We start from the raw sequence: 21,853 nt of genomic DNA, 5'->3' as shown, positions 1-21,853 counted from the left end.
GATTGCCTGTCTGTCTTCTGCATACATAGGATGCCAGCCACAGAGCCGAAGTCCACAGACATGCTCTTCATTTCGCTACAGTTTATCCCCATCTTTGCAACATTACCTGTGTATTCCACCACATTCCTCCACTTGCACTCACTGTCCTCTTTACAAACAGGACCTACGAAAACATGGTCTGCTATTCCCTATTGCTGGTCATTGGTCTGTACTTCACTTGCCTCCTCTACCAAGTTATGTCCTCTACTGAAATAACACTGGCACTGAGTCTGCTTGAGGAAACTGAGGCACATGGGGAAATGCACAACCAAAGAGACAAGCAGCCCTACCTTCCTCTACACCTGCGGTCTTCAGAGGAGAGTCGGCAGGGAAGAGAAAGCGAGGATTTGACACCCAACTCACCTCTAGTGGTATTACTTGCAAACAGAGATAGAAGAACGTCAGAAACCGCCGCAGGGCAGAACAGCAGCCTGTATTAAGGGTGGACGGAGATGCACTTAAGGCAGAGAAAAAGCCAGCAAGGGAAGAGAAACAGAGAGAAACAGAGAAAAGAGTGGAAAGGTGGCATGGATTTCAGAGGAGGAGCAGAGACAGTCTCCGGGGGAGATGTCAAGAGGCATGGGATCCCTGAGAGAAAGGTCATGAGAGACACCACAATACAAGCTAACATCTGATGGTGGAGAAAGAAGAGCGGAGCGGGAAAAGGTGGAGCGTGTGCCATCTGCTAGAAGAGAGCTTGCAGACAGGCAAATGAGAAAGAGGGGAAAAAGACGGTTTACAGATAGGAAAGAGCATAGGCATAGAAAAGGGGGGGATAATAAAAGAGGGTAAAAATAAGCAGCAGAAAAGCTGACAAAGGAAAAGAAAAGATACACTTCAGATGGACATGACGAGCCAGAGACAACAAAGAACACAAAAAGAAAAATAGAAAAGACACTGGCATACATTAGTGAATCTTACTATTTATGGTCTCGGGTCCTGTGGTCCTTCACTGACAGAGCATCTCAGATCTCTACTGCTGCTCTTCACTCTACAGTTCAGTAGTACAGTTACTTAACTGGACAGCAGCAAGACTGCGAGATCTGATATCTGCCAGGATGTGCACGGCTTTTTGCAGTGTGTAGGAAATTGGCCATCAGACCCCGTGTGGTATATTTAAAACCATCCCTAAGGGACATATCTCCATCTGCTGACAAATATAGCCCAGACCAGCAGAAGCTGGTTGGCTGCACTTCTCACACTGAAAAAAAGCTTTGTGCCATTTAGGGATGGACCTGGATATGGCATGTCTGAGCTACTAACTGATGAGTGAGCTGCTGTTCAAACTGATAGCAATGAAGACCTGCAGGTGTATCGGGTTCATCCTCAAATGTCTCAGCTTTCAGGTTCTAATAAAAACTCTTCTTGGACAGTAACACAGCATTGCTCTGACCTGTCTCACTGACCTAGTCTTTCTACCTACCTCTGTTCTTCACATCACCTGTTATTTTTCTCCCTTATTCCTTCTAGCTAATCTCTCTCCTGTGAGTAGGAGAGCCTCCTTGCTGTCTGGCTTTCTGCCAGACTTTCTCTGCCCTATCGAAGCTTCTCAGGATTTAGTTCTTTAAATATTCCTTTTCCTTCTCCAGCTTTTGTTTCCAATTTAACATTGTGACTATGGTATTTATTTTCCAAGCCTGTTGGCAGCCAATTAGGGGGGGAAAAAGAAAAAGCCCTAAAGCTAGAAAATTAAGAAACAAAATGAAGCTGTATTGAGGCTGGCTGACCTACAGGCCCAGCAGAGAGTGCAGGAGGGCAAAGAAACCCACTGGGTATTGCGGCAGGGGGCTGTGTCTGACAGCCGGTCAGGAATGAGAAACCAGCGTGTGAGAGGATGACTGGCAGTCAGAAGATCAGAACACTCACCTCCTACACGCGGTTTGGATTTGGGGAGACAACAGGAAAAAGAAGGTTATTTTTAGAGGGTGGGAGATTCAAGGGCACATAGGGTTTTGGAAGGATGGGACTAAGTTTTAACTTGTAGCTGACCTCTTGCCTTAGCTCCTTCTCAGATGCTGCACTGAAAGCTGACATTCATCCTTCGTCTTAATCATTCCTGCCTGTTGTCACAAACTGTCTCTGAAATCTAGCACAGGTTGTAGCTACCAGTGTAACTCTATAAATGATACAGCAAACTACAAGGGTGTAGTTAACGTATATGCTCTGCAGTATAGACTGTTACACCTTTGTAGGTTTGAAGCATGCCTAGCTCACTGGGGTCTATAGGTGACACTATAACTTCTCAGTCAGCATCATCAAAAACATACAACCTTTAAAAAGCCTGTCTGCAAGGCAAAATAAGTGTTCTGCAGAGTTATATGGCTGCCTGCTTTTCACCCAAGTGACTTGGTGTCAGTGTTCCCTAATGAAGCTATCAGCTGGGAGAATAGCTCACACAATATTTTAGCACTCTAATTTCTTCTTCTTATAGAATAGCAATAAATAAATTTGCCAAGGCAAATTACTTAGGATTTTTGAAAGCATTTCTTATGTAGCTGCTCAATCTGAAAAGATAAAGTTTGGGACGGTGTTTAACCACAGTTTTCACTGACATCAGGGTATATGTTGAGCACTTCTCAAACTCTGTCCTACATAATTGGCGTATATAATTTATTCCTGCATGTACTGTACGAGGAATGAACACAGCATAATCTTCCTTCAAATACTGAAGGAGTCAGTTCCAGCTGTGCCGCTCACAAGGCAAGAGTGACAACAAAGCTCCACTGTAAGAGGCAAGGAATCAAAAGTACCATTATTAAACATAAATCAAGAAAACCGAGCTGGTCTAAATCTTTCCTGCTATGAATATACTGTGAGAGGAATGAGGTTGGAGGCAGGAACATTGCAAGCAGTGCCTTGATTCTGCCATAACATCTCCTTTCTATTTTGTGCATGCAAACAGCCTGCTACCACTATAGTTGGCGATCTGCAGACTGGGCGGTAGGAGCCAAGCTACTGATGTATTTGCTTTCTGGGGCAGCTGCTTCCTCTCGGAGTCTATGAGCAGTAAATGCCACTATAACATGGCTAATTAAAGTCTAAAGTGTCCATGATTAATACCAGATGCACACATACTACAGCATTAGGGTACCAGTGACATGGTCTATGGATATCTTTCATTAGGTCAGCTGATACAGTTGGAGATAACAGACCAGCTTTGAGCACATAAGCCTGTTCTAATGTTTCAAAAGTAATATACAAAATACTACCTTTTCTTAGAAACCTTGTCTGACTTATGGCTAATATACCTATAGCAGATTCTTAATAACTTTTTTCTTTATTAATCCACTTACCATCCTTGCTAGTATGAAATGCCATTATAGAAAAAGAAGTTAGATTTTACTGTTCTCGCTACACTAAGCTTCTGTACGGTTTATCTATGATTGTGGACAAAAGTTTCCATGGTATCCGTACTGATTATATTCCCTCAGGCTCACAAACTATCTTCTCCTTTCAGTCAATGCAATTCTTTAAGTTATCCTCTTCTTAATATCTATGAGACTGGGAACGAACATGTTGTTCAGATGCTGAGTCTCTTGGGGCTCATCCTGTACTTTTACGGTCTGTCTCAGGCCTACCTGGCTGGATAACGAGGGAGGGATGAGGGAGGCAGATGACTGTGTGAAAAGGGAAACCATCACAAGCCAATGCAGAGCCATTTTTCAGCCAGACTTAGATCTTTTAGAATGCTCTTTTCCAACCAAAGTAACACCTTATTTGAAGATAAGCAATACATTTAATTTATAGTAAACTGAATTCCCAATTAAAATGTTATTTCAGTACATGAAACATCTTCATTGCCATTTTAATGAGATATCTTAGATTTTCCTAAATGCTTCTTCTAATTTCCTGTTTTATAGAAGTTATTTAAAGATGAACGGGTATGAAAAAAATGAAGCAGCAAGCTTCTTCCTTTCCTAAGAGAAAATGGGCAAGAATGGTCCATGGAAGCAAGAAACACTCTGAAACTTTGTCTAAACTGAGACACCCAGGAGCAGCTCCAGACTCCCAGCCTGGCTGTGTACTGAGGTTACATTGTACGTCCATTCAAGGGACATAGGTCTATCGATGCATCTCCTTCCCACACGCTGTGCTGTCAGTGGGAAGACCAGAAAGGAACCACAACATATTCCAGACTCATCCTTGATAAGGCGAAGCTGGAGCTGTGACTCCAGGGCATGCCGAAACGCATGCAAACTGTGCAATATAGACGTGGCCTTAACTTATCCTAATGGTGGTTTCTTAATTTCTCCCCTGGCAAACTAGATGCCAAAGGTCTATTGAGAAGGAGCCCTCTCTCCATGTGTAGGCAGGCATGCTCACAAGAATAGCTCTCTGCGGCAGTGCATGGCGGCTGTCTCTGGTCAGGTCCTCTAAGCCCATTAAGCAGCAGCTGCATAAGGTAGGAAGAAGGCATTTGCACCATCTCAGAGCTACAGGAGATATAAATCAACTGAGCTACTGCAGACACATTGCATCCCTCCTGCCTTCCAGAACAGGTCCCACTCCACCCTGGAAGGGACAGCAGCCCATAGAAGGCCCATGACAGAGCAGAGGAAAAGAGCAAGATGGAAGGAACAGCAGAGAGACCACTACATCCTGATCATACCCCCTTCCCACTCTGCATTGCTCCACTGGCTTCCTCGCTGAAGGGACTGAGTGTAACCACTGGTGGTAACAAGGAGAAGAGTCTGGAGTGAACTTGATCCTGGGAAAGGCGGGGAGAAAGCTCTTTTCCCTATGTGTCTTAATGTTTGTCTTTTTTCTTCCTAAATTAGCAATTAAATATATATATATATAAATTGGCAATAAATTAAATTAATTTTCCCCAAGTCAAGTCTGTTTTGCCCGCAATGAAAATTGGTAAGTGATCTCCCTGTGTTTAGCTCAACTCACGAGCTTTCTCTTTCCTATTCCTCCTACTTTCTTCCTGCGTGCCACTGAGGCAGCGAGCAGCTGGGTGGGATTTTAGCTGCTGGCTGGGGCCAACCCACCACATACAGCAGAGAATCTGGGACAATGCCTGCAAGCAACATTTGGGTTTATAGGAGGAAAGACACTGGGGGGCAAGTGATGAAAGTGAAAGTTATGATATCTCAGTCCTGCATTGCGTTCTCAGTTACACTCCAGTTTTGCACTGGAGTAAATGAAATTACCCCATATTAACACTGAAGTAATCTGAGAGAAGCATCTGGCCTCCGATTCTCACCATAAAGCAAATAAAGAGCTATTACCTAAGCTATGCTATGGGGCCTATGCACTCTCTCCCACTCGACTTGAGCAACAATAGTCCCAGGGAGCATACCTAATTATTGGTTTGGATCATGTTCAAATACAGAATTGTGCCACAGAAGGTATAATGATTTCTGTATAAACACTAATTATTTCTAAACAACAGGTGTAGGCATGACAATAATCTTTGAAATTGCTAGATTTAGTGAATTCTGAAGGTTGACTTGGAAATGGGACTGATCAGTTAAAAAAAGAAGACTGCAGAGAAAGCATTTCATCACTGAATGATCAGGTTCTATCCTCTCTACTGTGACAAAAGCCAGGCTGTAACTTTAGTCCCTAAAATCCCCTCTCCCTTATTCTAAGTTTCTAATATAACAGCTCTTTCTCCTGCAATTAAGACAGACCACTTCTTATAATATTCATCCTCTTTTTCATATATATGGTTTACCTTTGGGTCTGACAATGTTGGTATGTCTGAGGGTTCCCTGGCAAAGAAGCCCAGATGTTGCTGGTGCCCATGTATCTAACCTAGGCCTATTCTTGGTGGCATCTGATAGCCAAACAAGTACAGGAGTCATGCAAGACTTGGCCCACATAAAATTCAACTTGTGCAGTCAACCATTCAGATTCCAGAGGTTCTGAGAAGAGGAGATCTCTTAGTATCTTACTAGCAAGAGATGGTAGTTCAGCTTCTAGGGTCCCGTTATTATTTGTGGGAAGATATGAGGCCGGGCATGTCCATACATCCCTGGCTGACCTGGGGAAAAGAGCCCTCATAACCCAACTGGCTTTTTTTGCACTTCCCGTGGCATTTGTCTGCTATGCACCCAGGCTCGCTTCCCAGTGCACTCCCATTTATAGCAGGCAGTTTTAACTTGCCATTTATTGTAGATTCCTTCTTTTACTGCTTAATGTAGCTGGACCAAGTGTTTTAAATGACTTTTGAAACTCAGCAGCAAGTCCTGGATGTTGTCTCTGGTTCCCTGGTAGATGTCAGCCTTAGAGGTAGGCTTTTATTTCCCAGTGTGTTCCCAGCTCACCTTGGATTGTAAAGGGCCTGAAGGTGGCAGAGCTAGGTTAGTACAAATTAGGCTTCCCACATGTCCCTGCAAATCATGGTGTTCAGTTTTGCTCCCAGTCCGTAAGACTGTCAGATGCAAGCCTGCATGTAAACTGCTATCTTGCTGGCATCCTCAAGAATATTACACAGCACAGTTTTTTACTATTGAAATAAGGGCTCAGTGATAACTATCCTAAAGGGCTATGAGCAGCTGTGCATACTCTTAGGGACACACTTCAAGACAAGGTCACAGCCAGTGGTATACTCTGGGCTAAATGCAGCTCCTTTGTGGTGAAAATGTGTCACTTTAACCATAAGCAAACACAAGAAAATAATTACTAGAAACAGAAATAAATGCGGTGTCCAGATCCATCTTAATCCATGAATTGATGCACAAAGATAAGACACTGCTGAGAAGAAGCATCTTGCCTTTTTTAGGGACATCAGCTTCTCTTAATTTCAGAATTTACCTGGACATGGGAGCTGAAGCAATGTGTGTGTAAGAAAGGCAGGAAGCACAGGGGAGGGTTACTGCGGCTGAGTGCACAGCAAGAGGAAGGAGGTAGGGCCCAGTGTTCTGCATCTCGGCATATTTTATTTTTGGTGCTTTTGGTTTCTCAAAGGTTGATCAGCTTTGCTAGATGGTCTTTATCCTCTGTCTCCTGTTTACACCCTTACCACGGGACAACCAGGGAATACTTCTGGAACTTACTTGGACACTTCACAGAAATTCATGCACAACTGAATCCGGGATAGCTGCAACCCAGTCAGAGGGCTATAAAGGAAAGAACTGGAGAGGAGGCCTTGGCAGTAAAAGTATGCGAGAAACAGGAGCCCACCCAAATGCATTCAAAGGTCATTTGAGACACCCTTGGAGATTGCCTAGGCGATACCATTCCGGAAGGTCATACACATCTCATGAATCCTGTGTCATATCCAACAGCCCTGTGTGCAAACGCATGGACAGCTGAATTCAGCCTCAAAGCTTCCTGAAGCAGGAAGACAAGGACCGGGGAAAAGAAAGAGTGGAAGAGCAACTAGTGGAATAGGAAGGAAGAAGCAGGTGCATCAGGTTTGCAATACTTAGTTGGTTTGTTACCTGAAGTGCAGGAAGGTACCCCATGTGGTTTCAGTACAGTGAACTCAGACTTCTACCTACCCTTCATGTGTGTATGCAACTACATACCTTTACCTGCTAAATAACTCAAACACATTTGCATTCCTGTTTGAGCAGTCTAACTTTCATGTGTACATGCAAGTGTGCGTGAAAGTGCTGAAATTTACTTCTCCAGATTTCACGGGTGGAATGGCTTTCTCCAGTCTCAGATTCCACAAGAGACCTTCACTCACCTCAGCAATGTCACTGGCTTCTGCCCTGCTACTGGCATGACAGTTTTTGGGGATGGAGTCCTGATTTTTGGAAAATAATAAAGTGTCTCTATCTAGCCCAATGCTGCTTTATTTTAATCAAACTCTAATTCACAGCTAGGCCTTGGAGGCTGAGTAGAGCTTCTATTAACTGATATCATCATCTCAGAAGTACTTCAGACTACACATAGGGCCTGTAAATGCTCAGAGAGATACTAAGTACATTTATTACCATTTCTCGGAAATAGTTAGCTTTTATTTAGAAGTCTGTCATATTTCCCAGCCTACAGAAAGCACGAAGGTACGTTACATGCCTTTGAAGTCTTTCTTGTAAAATATGTAGTTAGCATCTAAAGAGCAACTAAATTATAAACAGTATATAGCCATAACATCAGCTAATTTTAAATGTAATCAATCAGCATACTCCATGCAAGAAATACGTCTTAAAGGAGCACATTTAAGAAATGCGAATCAGTCTGGAAATGTTATGTGAGCCTTTTAGATTAAAAATAATTCCACTCACAAATGAGAAATAAAATGCATACGCTGCATACCAGGAATCAAACCTGGCCGTGAACTGGGGGTATCTGACATTTCCATCTTCATCAAGGGGGATTCTGTCAAGTAGCAGCTCAAACTCTTCATCAGTAATCTCCACGCCAAACCTGAAACAAACAGCAGTTAGCAGCCCTGGCTTGCGGAGTTCACATTTGGGTCAACAGTACCCACAATACCCTGAGCATATGGCTGCCATTAACTCTTTGTTACTGCTTCGGTCCTCAAGATCAAGAGCACCACGTGAATATCAGAGGTTAATCAGGGTTTTGATCGCTTCAGCTTTCTCAAAGAAAGAAATTCTACCCTAGAATCCCGGCATTGGTGGGGCACAGAAATAGAAATACTAGCATATTGAACTGTGTGCAATTGTCCTCTATAAAAAGTTATTCATTACACTAAAACACTGGTATTGCTTAAACTAGTTAACTCTGAAAGGCTTTTCATTTGGACTGTTTAGCATGAAAGAAAATGTAGAGAAAAACTGTCTTTTCGGGAAACAGCTTCTTAGTGCTTTTGGAAAGCATTTCATAATGGCTTTAAAGACATTTTGCATACAAATATTTAAAAGTGGCAGTGTTTATTCATCAGCAAGAAAGTGTTTTCACCTCTTCAGAACAATCAAAACATAATCCTTGAAATACTGGCATAAACAGGAATGACTTAAGCAATAATAAAGAACAAGGCGTTCATTCATCGTTTTGCAAAGCTGATAACACTCAGCTAACTTTTGGGGGGATATATTTTCTTTTTGGGAAGGCAATGAAAGGGTATACAAAACATAGTATTTATTTGTTGTTTTGGTTTCATCATCATGCTTTCCCATTTTACCTAACTCAAGAAACCCTTCTGTTAGAGTGCCATTTGTAAGCCTCTGAGTCAGAAATCCCCAAAATAAGTTGAGTGCCATTTGTCCTTAAGTTATTTTGGGGATTTCTGACTCAGAGGTTTGGAGCATGGAGAATGGCTCATTCTATAGAATCCTTTACCCTGCTTTATTTCTGAGGAAGTCTGCTGAGGAGGGCAGATACAGCTGCTTTTGCATTTGCCCTCAGCTGACAGTATCTTATTTTACTGCCTTTCAACTTCACTTATCTACATTCACTTTTCATTTAGACACGTGCATTTACGGAAGCTTGAGTTCTGTCGAGACACATAAAACCACACAGAAACAAGGTAAACCTGCAGCATTTTTTACCTATGAAGAATATAAAACCTAACTTGGCCGGGGAGTGTCAGTAAGAACAACTTTTCAGGAATCCATAACTGTTCTGGGGTTAAACACTGTTGCACAGGTCATTTGAAGACTAGCTATTCGTATATGTGATTAATGGACAAAATCTATTTGCTTACATGATCAGTTAAACAAAATCTCCTGTTTGTTGCTATCTCCTAATCCTTCTCTCCATCACTTGCATCAAAGGATGCCATCCCAGGCATAAGCAGTGGGGAGTCTATGCTGAGAACCAAAAGTTAGGTAAATTGGCCAACTTCTAGCTCTGCAACTAAAACAGATAGACAGTTTAGTGATTATATTACTTCTCTGTGTGTAGCCATAGTCACAAAGAACGCTAAACAGGTCACACGTAAAGTAACACATGAGATCCAAGGAAGAAAAAGAACAGCACTTCGTGCAACATTTACAGTTTTGTATATCAAGCATATGTATCTGGGGTAAAGAAAATGGCTTTTCATATTCATCATAGCTGTCTTCAAACAGGCAGGAGAGCAACAAAGCCACAAACTGTTCAAAAAGCAAAATCAAGCTTTTTGAACATTGTTCCGGAGTTAAAGACAAAGAATTGCTGTGATCTGAAAAATAGGAATAAGGAGAGAAAAATAGGCTCATGGGATTGGAAGTTATGTCTTCATGTTTATTATCTGTTTTGTCCTCTCTTAGAGTAAGACTAAATAATTACTGAAGGGAGGCCCTACTTCTCTGGCAACTTTGTTTGCCTCAGTACAAGAATTTTTGTAAAGCCTAGAAGGAGACAGAAATTCACACACAGATCACTCCAGCACCTTTAGCTGCAAATAAATAATCTTTGAATCACTAATAAGGCAGACTTCTTTGGGGGCTCTGGCTTATATTATTTTTCCCTCTCCATAGCAAAAGATGGGTGCTCTGATTGTGCCAATATAAGTGTTTGCATGAAAAAAAACATAAACTATGATTTTTTGTTGTTGATCAAGAAGATTTTTGATGTAAAATGAGGGAGAAAAATCTTCACTTCTTCTGGTAACCAAATGAAAAAAAAAAACAAACAACAAAACCCCTTGATAGGCAAATGAGTAAGGATTTTCTTGGTACTGAACCCAATCTGATCATGACTTGTTACTGAGAATATTTCTCATTCTATAGGTTCAGTATAGCTCTGAATAACTGCTCATTTAATTTCACTTAGAGAGGCTGATAACTCGTTATTGGCTTGTAGCCTGAGCTAGATAAGCAGTTCTCTAACGTGGAGTGAACCATGCCACTGCAGCAATCACAAGAGCTTCTGATCATACTTCTTTCCTAAGAAGAATGTCTCAAACTGCTCTCCATATCAAGCTACATGAAGAGACTACCGAAAAAAAAGGGTTGTCTAAGTTTAACGCTCAAGAAAGTTACCGAACTGTCGACTGCAAAGATGGACTTATTTATACCCACATGGAAGAATCAACTGTCTCTTTCCTCTGTATAATTTCCCATTCCCAGCATTAGCCTGTAACTGCAATCTGTGATACCTGATCTGGGCAGCTGATCTCTGAAACCCCAGACATATACTTGACAGTGTACAAATACATTTTATGAGAAAATACCACCATTATTTAATGACCTAAATAAGTAACGTCATTTCTACAAGGAGGGTGGATCAGAATCATGCTCTCTTCAACACTTCGCTGTTCACCTCTGGTAGTGCAAAACAGCCTTCAAACTGTTTTGACTGAAGCATTGCCAGTGACACACAACTCATCCCTGAGCGTAGCTGGGGAAAAACAGCAGTCTGGAAAGAACCCGGTGATCTCTGGGTGCCACAGTCCCTCTTAGGAGATGTTAAAAGTCATTTCAGTGTTGAAGGTCCCCAAGCTTCCCAAATGCATCCAGGGAGATGGGAGCTGATCCTGAAGGTCTGGTCTAAAAGTACGCCTGTGTACATTTACTTTGTAGGGTGGTGAATCCTATTGGAACAGGAGGGGAATCAATGCAAGGTTCTGGAGGGTTCCCTATCGCTGCCCTATGTTGTGTCTGCAAGGTCAGAAAATACATAGACTGGTCTAAAGGAGTAAAACTGGGCAAAGGGAGGAACAAGGCTGCACCAACTTTGCATACTGACATTTTCTCCATTATTAAAATTCCAAAGACCTATTTTACATTACTGATCTCAGGATTTCTGGAAACATGCTGTGACTACATTACATCCATCGTGCTCACTGGTGTGGAAACAGAAAAAGCATTGAATGAAGAGCGTGTATGGCCTATACCATTTTTTATCCCAAACACTGATATTGTACCTTTCATTCTGAACCTCCCCTCAAGCTTTACAAACACTTCTGTGATACACAAAAGCAGTAAACAGGAGAATCAAGTGCTCCAGCACGCAAATGCAGCCACCTGAAACTAAGCAATGATTTAATCAAACAGCAACAGCACACAACAGATGACTCACTGGGTTCTCCAGGGCACATTTTCAAAGGCAGGTGCAATGGGCAGGGCTTGAGAAAAAGATATCTATTAACTGGAGGGCTAAGCCTATTTAGACAGAAGCTGATGCAAAATGCAAGGGACTGGTTAACAGTGAGGTTGAGAGAAAATGCTTTGGCAAGAAGCCCAGAACCCTGGCAAAGGCAGCACCTGCAAAAAGTCACACGTGGTTTATCGTACCAATATCTACATTTGCACATGCAAACTGGGAAATTGTTATTCCCATTTTATCATATGTTTAATATCTGCAATATCCCCAAATAAAGGCAGTTCTCACTTCTCAGATCTCAAATCAAAGAGACAGAGATGAAGATAAGGTACCTTGGGAAATTCGGCAACTGTTTCAGTCAGTTACTGAAGTGTCTTTTAATCATCTATAAAGACACCGCTCGTGGGTACCAAGGTAACAGCAGGTTTTTAATAGGTTATTAGTGGAAGAGAAAAGATACAAAAAAGCATCCTCTGCAAGAAAGCAATTGGGAACAAGCACAGAAAGCAGAGAGGAACTTAAGTGGGTGTCAAGACTAGCATGCTACAGGAGCAGAGATGGCAAGGCAAATAAGACAGCAGACCAGGACAGAGGGATAAGCGAGCCTAAAATTCTGATGGACATTTGAAGGAAGAATGAGATGTTTACAGTGATCTGATTGTAAGGAGAAGTAAGTGGGAGGAATTTTCAAACAGGGCATGATATAGCCAGAAAGATAAACTAAGGGGATTATTCCAGCCGTGTGACCTCAGATCTGTCCAGGGAACAAGGGCAAGGCAGAGGTACTTGCAATTGTTGGGAAATAGCAGGCAGTTGTGGGGTGGTGCACAGCCATACAGTTCCTGTGTGCAAATGTGTGTGGAAATCATGGTTTCTGCTGGCAGGCAGAGCATGAATTCACTACATGCTGCATTTGCTCATAAAAACATAGCTCCTCCTCAGCACCTCTTGTGCATTTTTTAAGAGATATCAGGTATCTCGCCTGTGAAAGCAACATTAATGAATCAGAGTCACAAAGGAACCAGAAGCAATCTCTCTCCCTCGCATTTTTTAAGGAATCAGCAACAACAAGTTGGGCAAGTACTTAAATATTTATGAAAAGAGAATTTAACAATGGACTTCAAGGAATCTAAAATGATGTTTTATTGGCATAAATCACAGGTTCCAGTTCCTTCCAGAAAACCTTCCTTTTTCCAGTTCTCATGGCACAAACACTAAAAGTATCTGCGTGTCCTCATCTGTGGTGTTGGTGCCTATTCGGCCCTTCAATCCTCTCATCACTCTCAAGGAAGACACCAGATGTATCCCACCAGTCTGCATCTGGCAGGCAGCTTTCCTGAAGGAGAGACGTAACACGTGAAAACTAGGCTTAGAAAGCTGAACCACTGCAATCTCTGTGTGAAACACTGCCTGGGAAAACTGGCCTGTAAAATTGAGAGACAGGGAAAGGGAAAAAAACCCAGATTGTCTCCTACTCGTTCTTTCCTTATATGCTGTTGTCCCTCTGGTTTGTAATGCTTCAAATAACCCAGGTACTGCAATTCAACTCCAAGTCATCGTTAGTTCACGCTGTTGTTCTAACATATTAGTTCATGCCATAATATCTTTCTTGAAGGATGTTTTTCCAATTAATACTTTTTTTTCCCCTTTCAGTTATTCCCCTGAATGTCACATAAACCAGGCCCCTCTGTTCTTGGCATTTAGATTTACATACTGGAACGCTGTTTCAGAGCACGCTTAATTCAAAAGCCAGATCCTTCAGCCACTTAGGCAAACAGCTGTATAACACAACTGTTTTCCCATTTCATCACAATTTCTCCAGTAACACATCAGCCAGAATGATGTGCACTTCAACATCAAAGCAGGGCTTAACCCAGTGCTCTGGGCGACATGGTGCTCCTAGAGCCTCAAGTTCTTCCAGCTCTTATTTTTATCCTGCCATTCAGACCCCGCTGGTAGGCAACAAACTGCCAGGGATACTGGATCACACCACAGGCTCTTCAGAGCCTGATCTCCTCCCAGTGGGAGCGAGGCAACTAAATACCTTCTAAAATTTGTCCCAAAAGTCTCTTGTAATTTTTACTATTTAAATACAATCAAAGCAAGAAAAATTCATTCCAGGGGAGCAGTTTGAAAAGCAAAGGTAGCACCAGGAGTGCCTGGCTCCCTTTTGTTTCCCTATAAAACAAGACGCCTAACATTTAGTCAAGCACAAAACAGCACCAGGGTGGTGAGGGGAGGGGACAGAGTTTGGGGAGGGGGATTGCACAGGCCACCATATTTTAGGCTCTGGATCACTTGCAAGCCGAGATCCCTGTAGTCTCACAATCAGCGCAACTCTCCTATCCACCCCCTCAGTAACACCTCAAGGAAAAGGCTCTGACATTGCTAATGTAAAAAACCAAGAAGCAAAGAGCAAATACTTCCTTGTTATTATTCTCCGTGTACATTGTGAGAAAGCGCAAGCAAGTCCATACTGTGTCAAAAATATGTTTGTTATTAAGAGCTAACAATGCAGCATGTGGTACATGTACAGTATTTTGTTGAACTGACCAGTTCGCTGTGTGTCCTTCCCTTCTGTGTCTTGGATTATTCCACTCAGATGCATAAACTAGATTGTTCAGCGTGTCTAGATAGTTATATGACTTTTTGTCATCCCCTAGTACCTGTGCCCTTCACAAACTGATGGATTTTATAGTTACAGACCTCTGCCTGCCATAGAAGGGAGAAGGGATGCATTGTCCACAGTCACACAATGCTAGGAAATAAAACCAAGTCTCATGAACTCTCATGTCATGCTTCTTAAACCACCCCTTTAGTTCAATACCTTTCTACCCTTACCAAAGGAATCTCCCAGATCCCAGTTCTGTGCATCTTCCCCTCAGGCAAAGCTATTTCAGTGCTACCATATGTTTTTTGTAGTACCATAAAAACTCATGCTCAGAGAAGGTCTAAGCAAAGTAGTGGTTAAAACGCTGCAAGCTGTCACCACCTGTCTGTACTAAATGTGCCACATCAGCAGTCTCCCTTGCTGCTGAATAAGTAGTAGAAACAACAGGAATTGGGAGAAAATGAAAATGGAAAAAAGTAATTCTGCTTGACTATTAAATACCTTTCCATGGTAAAACAGACACCTACAACAGCATTGTAAGGATCTGCTGCTGCAAGCATTCCTCAGCTACTGGGGTTCTGTCTTGTAGCACATTCCCCAAGAGGTCAGTCAGTTTACAATGTAGACTTACATTGCCAATTGCACATTAATCATGGGAAGTACAAGGCCTTAGTTCCATCTCCTCACTACTGCTCCAACAGCGGGTAACAAGTCAAAAACCATCTCAAGAGGCCTCATGGGGATTCTGCCAGAACACATGATCAAGAATTTTCAGAGTTATCTTCCTCCGGGTACTAAGCTCAGAGAGGATGTCATAAGCAGGGACACCATGCAGGACCATTGCTGTGTCCCCCACATACGCTCTCAGGGCTGTTTTACACTGTGCTCAGGTCCAGCTTTCATGCCACCGGGGCCTGAGAACATCTGTTAACCAAAAGTTGCCCAGCAGCCTCCCATCACCTATGTGAGATCTGTGAAGGAGGATGATGTAAACCCCAGCTCTTCATCTGGACTGTCGACATTACGTGCAATGGAGGGTGTGAACTGCTTGGCTGATCCGAGGAACGCTGCCACACCTATAAACCATGGGTGAAAAATCCAGGCTGGGTAACAGGCTATCAGACAGAATAAAGGATAGTTCTTGCTGAAAAGGACTTCTTTCAGAAGCAGCTTCCTGATTCAAGAACTGCAATGTTTGGTACCTGGAGGGTACAAGAGGTGCCACTTCCCAATGCTGAAGAACAGCTGGAGATATTACGGCAGATTTCTGAAGTTAGATGCAGAGACAGCAAAAGGAAGCCATTCAGATAACGCAGGTAGCAAAAGAGAGTCTTTATTACAAAATAAAACAAAAAAAAGTTATATAAAAAAAAGAAGAGCTTTTCATCCACACAGGATGTTTTCTCTGAAAACGAACTTTAAAAACGTCACAACTAACTTGGAGGTATTTTTGCTACAGCAAACCAGAAATCTTAAATTATGTGGACTAAAGCAGTTGCTATTCCATTCACTGTCACGGAGGCTGTCTGGGCAATTCCACCAAGCGCCTCTCAGCAAGAAGCAGTGTACCAGCTGCAGCTTTGCCAGCACCGCCCAGGGCTGCCTGCTCTCCTCACAGCTGGCATCTGCGCACTGCAGCTGCTCCCTCATGCCCACAAGAATGCTAAAAATATAGCATCACCTGCTGGAGCACAAGAGATACCTCATGTCTGATACCATGGAAAAACACATGTTCAACTCCAGTCCAGATGTGATTGGAAGTCCAGCAGTTAGACCAACCTGCTCTAAAATCTGCCCTTGCATGCAGATGAGTAAGACAGATAAGAAGGCTAAGTGCAAACCAAGTAGTGTATGTGCAATGCAGGCAGCTGCAAGAGAGCTATATCCTTGTGTAACAGACTAGGAAAGCTGATACCTTTTTCCTCTGAAAGCAGGCGTAGATCTTTGCCAAACTCAGTGGGGGCAAAACTTGGCAAAAAAATCTTATATTTCATTAAAGCCGAAGGATCCAAGTTATGATCCAACAGGCTTAAGTGGTGTCATTTGTAACAAAGCTCAGCTAGTGGCAAATACTACAAGTAAGTAGCTTCTGAAAATGTGATAAAAAAATTGCACAACATGTCACATCATACACCATTTGAAAATATCTTTTGCACAAGTTAAAGTGTTGAACAATGACCTCTCTGAAACAGCTTTTCACAAAGTATTTATTTCACTGAACTTACACCCTCCAGTTTGTCAACCACATTCCTTTTATAAACGAACTCATTCTAAATATTTTTAAGTGAATTTTTCAATTTTTGGAATAAAGTATAAAAATCTATTCCAGAAAGAGAGAAATGAATCGATTTCAAACACCATAACATATAAATTTGAAAATGCTGACATTTTTGTGAAAGTTTACTTTGTTTTGAGAAATTGTATTGGGTATCATATGCCCTGATAAAGTCAATGTTAACTTGTCATTATACTTTTTAAATGAGTCAACTAATTTAAAAGTTAGCTTTCTATCAACTGAAAAGATAAAAGCTCAGAATTTTTAGAATTTCCCTACAAGTTCTCTAGAGGTGTTAGTAGGGAAGTTTAATGCTACAAAAACCATGACAAAGCACCCGGTTTGGTACATCTTTTACCTTCGACTCTCAGGCTCAGTGATGTGGACCTGATCTTAGTGTGGCCATTTCCATTTGCCAATCCATAATGCTCCATGTGAGAATGGAGGGGTGTTACACCCATTTTGCCCTGATGCACCTATATATTTCGGATCAGTAAATCCCACAACTTCCTCATCTTAATATTCTGATGACTATAACAACTCCAGCCTAAACATAAGCATCCTGTTTCTTAGCACCATTACACAAGTTTCATTCAGTTGAATTTTTTAGGATTACACTAAGATGAAATTGGCATGGGAGAGTGAAAATTAGAGCTCTTAACTTCTAAATGCTAACTGGATCTTCCACCTGCAGCAAACTGCCAGTCCAAACTATTTAAAGCCAGATTCCAAGGTCACGACTTGGGCCAGTCTCCTCTTTGCAATTCACTTCAAGGACTGATTGAGTACTTCAGAACTTGGCACAGCAAACGCAGCACGTGTACAAGAGGCAGAGATTTCTCCAACAAATTCACCAACGCTGACTTGTGGTTTAATTGTGGTTAAGACACAGCTTTTCTTTACTATCTTACTATGTCAAGCTCTGTGGAATTCAATTAAGATACCTATCGTACTGGAGAAAATTTAAAACTGCATGCCAGTGCTGTCAAAGGGTCATAACATAATTACAGTTCTCTCCAGCACTCCACCCGCTCCTCACTCCAGCAAAACTCTTGATAAGCTCAATGAGAGATTTGCCAGGCTGAGAGCAAATTAGTGTTGAACACAGCCTCTTTAGTGCTTCCTTTATCCAAAGGGCGCCCTGCCATCTAGTGGCAAGGACATTCCAAAAATACCACTTCGGTTTTTCAGAAGAGGAACTTCATATGGAAACCTTTCCAACATTGCTGTACGTGTTTCAGATTTAACTAAAAAAAGTTGCAAAACATTGTACACTGTATATCACATTCTAAAGACCTATGTAGAGAGCCACTAAGAAAAAACACACAAAGTAAAAAATTAATCTCCTCTATCCGTATTGCGTTGAAATACATAATATGTGAGCAACTTTCATATCTAGTTATGTAGCATACCTTAAATATTAAGTTCCTTTTTCTAGTTAACTGTTAATGAGAGATTCATGCATCACAGCTTCAGAGAACCAAACCATTGGATACTTTTTCCGTATAGTTTTCTCTAGCTAATTGCTCTAAAGCTGAAGTCAGAGTTACAGACCACATGGTGATAGTAGTCATTTAGAAGGAAATAAGTGGAGGTGGGGGAGATTAATTAGGGGTATATAAGAATGATGAAATACAACCACAGTATAACAACCACCCAGCTATGTCACAAACTGACACGTCTATTCCAGAAAGGTCACTTCTGTCATTTTCCCCAGCCCCAGCCAGACATTCCCAGCCTCCCACCTACGTAACAGCTTCAATTCACTATTGAGGACGTGCTGAAAACTCAGTTTTTGCAAGGCTGCATGATTGCTAGCGCTGACATAAGAGGAGATAGGAAACATGTGATGGGAAGGGAGAAGGAGCCGAGAGCTGCCATTGAGTCATCAGGATCCTTACGCCAACTATGAAACTGTACCCTGAATTTCTGATCTACTATGCATCAGTGTTAAGCAGCTCTGTTGCACTGGGTCTGGCTGGAATTGAGTTAACTTCATAGCAGCCCATATGCTGCTGTGTTTTGGATTTGTGACTAAAACACTGTTGATAACACACATCTTTTGGCTATTGCTGAACAGTGCTTGCATAGCATCAAAGCTTTCTCTTTTTCTCATGCCACCCCCCTCCAGTGTGTAGGCTGGGGAGCGTGGGCACAAGAAGATGGGAGGGGACAGAGCCAGGACAGCTGACCCGAACTGGCCAAAGGGTTATTCCATACCATATAATATCATGCTCAGCAATAAAAATTGGGAGTGGGGTTGTCTTCCAAGGTAGCCATTGTAGCTGTTGCTTGCAGACTGGCCAGGCATCAGTCTGCTTGTGGGAGATGATGAGTGATTGCCTTTGCATCACTTTGTATTTTTCCCTTCACTTATTAAACATCTTTATCTCAACCCAAGAGTTTTCTCACCTTTGCTCTTCCTATTCTCTCCCCTGTCCCACCTGGGGGAGAGTGAGCGAGCGGCTGCGTGAGTACTTAGCTGCTGGCCAGAACCAACCCATCACATCCATCCAATTAGCTTTTCATAGCAGATACCACAGACAGACATTTCAGAGCTGATGGTCCAACTCTAGTCTTTTGCTCCGTTGATAATGCAACAATGTACTGAAATGGCACCTCCAAGACAAGGAGGTCTTAAATACACCCAAAGAAAAAGTGAGGCAGAAAGACAGTGAAGAATTGTAGCTACTGGTGACAACCAAGACGGCTGTTATTTCCTTGTGGAAAGGAGACTGTAGGAGGAGCAGCAGAGCCTGCTGTTCCCAGCCTGGAATAAGCAATGCAAAAAAAGAATCTATTCCCAGAGGTGAACACAGAAGAAAGCTCTCTGTGAACACCAGTTTCTAAGCTGTTTGACAGGACACCTTCACATCCCCCAGAGACTTGGGTTATATCTGTGGGAGCAGGAAGTGGGATCTCCTCCAACCATCACCTGTTACTTTCCAGCTCAGAGCGACTCCCCTCTCTCCAGGACAACACCCAGAAATGCTCACTAGTGAAATGGGTGAAACAGATAAAGAATCCTGGACACTCAGTGCAAGCCATCCACAGGTCTACCATGGCCAGAAAAAACAGAAGCTGGGTGCAGCTGGGCTTCTATCTGAAAGGATTAGGAGGGCCCTTATGTAAAGGTATCTGTTGCTGTGAAAACACTGACTCCGTATCTGAAATAAATCTGACCTACAGGAAAGTGCTGAGGAGGAAGAAAATCTGTGCTGAAGCAATATGAGTTGGTGACTAATAACCACCACGAAGCTGATGCCTCCACGCATTCAGACAGACCGCAAAGCATTACCAGGAGCTGTCAAACTCATTCCTGAACAGTGCTGAGATATCCCTGTTAGAGACGGATGGCAAGAAATGTGTACCCAGGCAGACAACTCTTGAAGCTTCAGAGGTGTCTCTGCCTTGCTTACTTGGTAGTAAGGGTGAACTGCTCTCTGTAACTATTCAGAATGAAGTGCAAATAAAACCAAGTAATCATGCAATATTCCCCTTAAAGATACAGGATATTTAGTGACCTGTACAATCATTTGAAGCTACAGATACCACACTGCCCTGGACAAAGGACAAGAATCTCTAACGTGACTGAGCGGGACATGCAGGAATAATCATTCTAAGAACAATGAAAAGCTTGTCAGATTTTCAGTCTTCAGAACATCAGTATGTTGGGCACACTGAGGATGGGGAGGTGGCAGAGGATCATCCAGCTGTGGCTTGAAAATGAAAAATCAACTAGAAAATCCATTATTTCCCTGCCCCTTAAATGATCTGGTTACTTCACATAGTTTCCCTTATACAGAAACACAACACATGTGCCCTGAATGCACTTAGCTGCAGGCGCTGTGAAAAAGGGTGCTTAAGGAAACACTCCTAGGAAGTTAAAATTCTATCTCCCCACAGCTAGATGGTTCTGGATAAAGAAAATCATTCTTACTTGCACTCATTTGCTGCCTGAAACTCCTGCTGACTAATCACCTTTCTCTTAAATTTGTCAGTTTTTTTGAGAAAAATGTAAAAAAGACAAAACAATACTAAGAAAACACAATTTCATACACATTGATAACAAACGAGCCCTAGCTTAGTGAAAGGATTGACCTATTTTAACCAGAGATTGCATCGCTTGGAGAAAGGGTTCAATTCCATTTCAAATATGTTGCCTACCCTATATGGCAAGTGGAAAATTGTCTCCCTTCCCCCTCCAGTATACAGCTCCAGCCCACACTGTACAGGAATGGCACAAGACTTAACAGAGTTTATAAAAATACTGCCTTATATAAACAACATATCAGAGATCTCAATCAACCGAACACAGTAGCGAATCATTTAGGACACTTTGCTGGCATGTTTCAAACTAAACATTTACTTCTGAACTGGTCCTCTGTGACCAGAACTCCTCCGGAATAAAGGCTACTGCACTGAGAAACACTCCAGTCTCCAGTTAAGAAGCATTAGCAAAAAATACGCAGCATGAGATCCACACTCAATTTTTGCTAAGACTGCCAAACCCCAACTGTAGGGCAGACACAGCATTCTGCAAAGACGAGAGCAGGCATCATTCTGGGGTCCAGCAGCCCCACCATTCCGGCGACAAAGGGGCAGAAGTAAGCAGTGAATGGAGCATGTCAGACACCCACCAGCTGACAGTTAGCCAAATGCCAAGGTTTCTAAGCTACCAGGGACTCTCTTCCACAAGGGATATTTCCACCTGGCTCCTTAAACCATTTATCTGTCAGCTTCATATTGCAGGAGGAGTGCAAAGGTGATGAGGACTGATCGACTCCATCGATCACTGCTTGTGGTTTGTCTGCCTCTGTAAGGGACTGAGAGCACACTGACGGATGAGGCTCTGCAGAGCAACTCACAGTAACAAAAAAAAAAAAAAAAAGGAAAAAAGAAAAATCAGGAAGATCCACCCTAGTGTCCAAATACCTAGGATCCATAAAAGCCAACGAAAGAAGGCTGATTGTCTTTGCAAGTATGTGCAAATGTCCCTTCCTGAAATGAACTTGGTGATGCTGCCACTTTCC

General features: G+C 42.4%; 1 long non-coding RNA gene across 2 annotated transcripts in view; it reads right to left on the bottom strand.

Annotated features, from left to right (window-relative positions):
• Positions 1-7,939: 7,939 nt before the first annotated feature.
• Positions 7,940-21,853, bottom strand: part of LOC143160053 (uncharacterized) — a 30,753-nt gene continuing 16,839 nt past the window's right edge. For both annotated transcript variants that reach the window (XR_012995309.1, XR_012995308.1), the window contains one exon: positions 7,940-8,367. This is a non-coding gene — a long non-coding RNA (uncharacterized LOC143160053). The remainder of the gene's footprint in view (positions 8,368-21,853) is intronic.

Source organism: Aptenodytes patagonicus, chromosome 4, assembly GCF_965638725.1.
Source record: "Aptenodytes patagonicus chromosome 4, bAptPat1.pri.cur, whole genome shotgun sequence".
Taxonomy (NCBI): domain Eukaryota; kingdom Metazoa; phylum Chordata; class Aves; order Sphenisciformes; family Spheniscidae; genus Aptenodytes; species Aptenodytes patagonicus.
The sequence above is the reverse complement of the archived record's forward strand: the minus strand, read 5'-3'. Positions and strand labels throughout refer to the sequence as shown.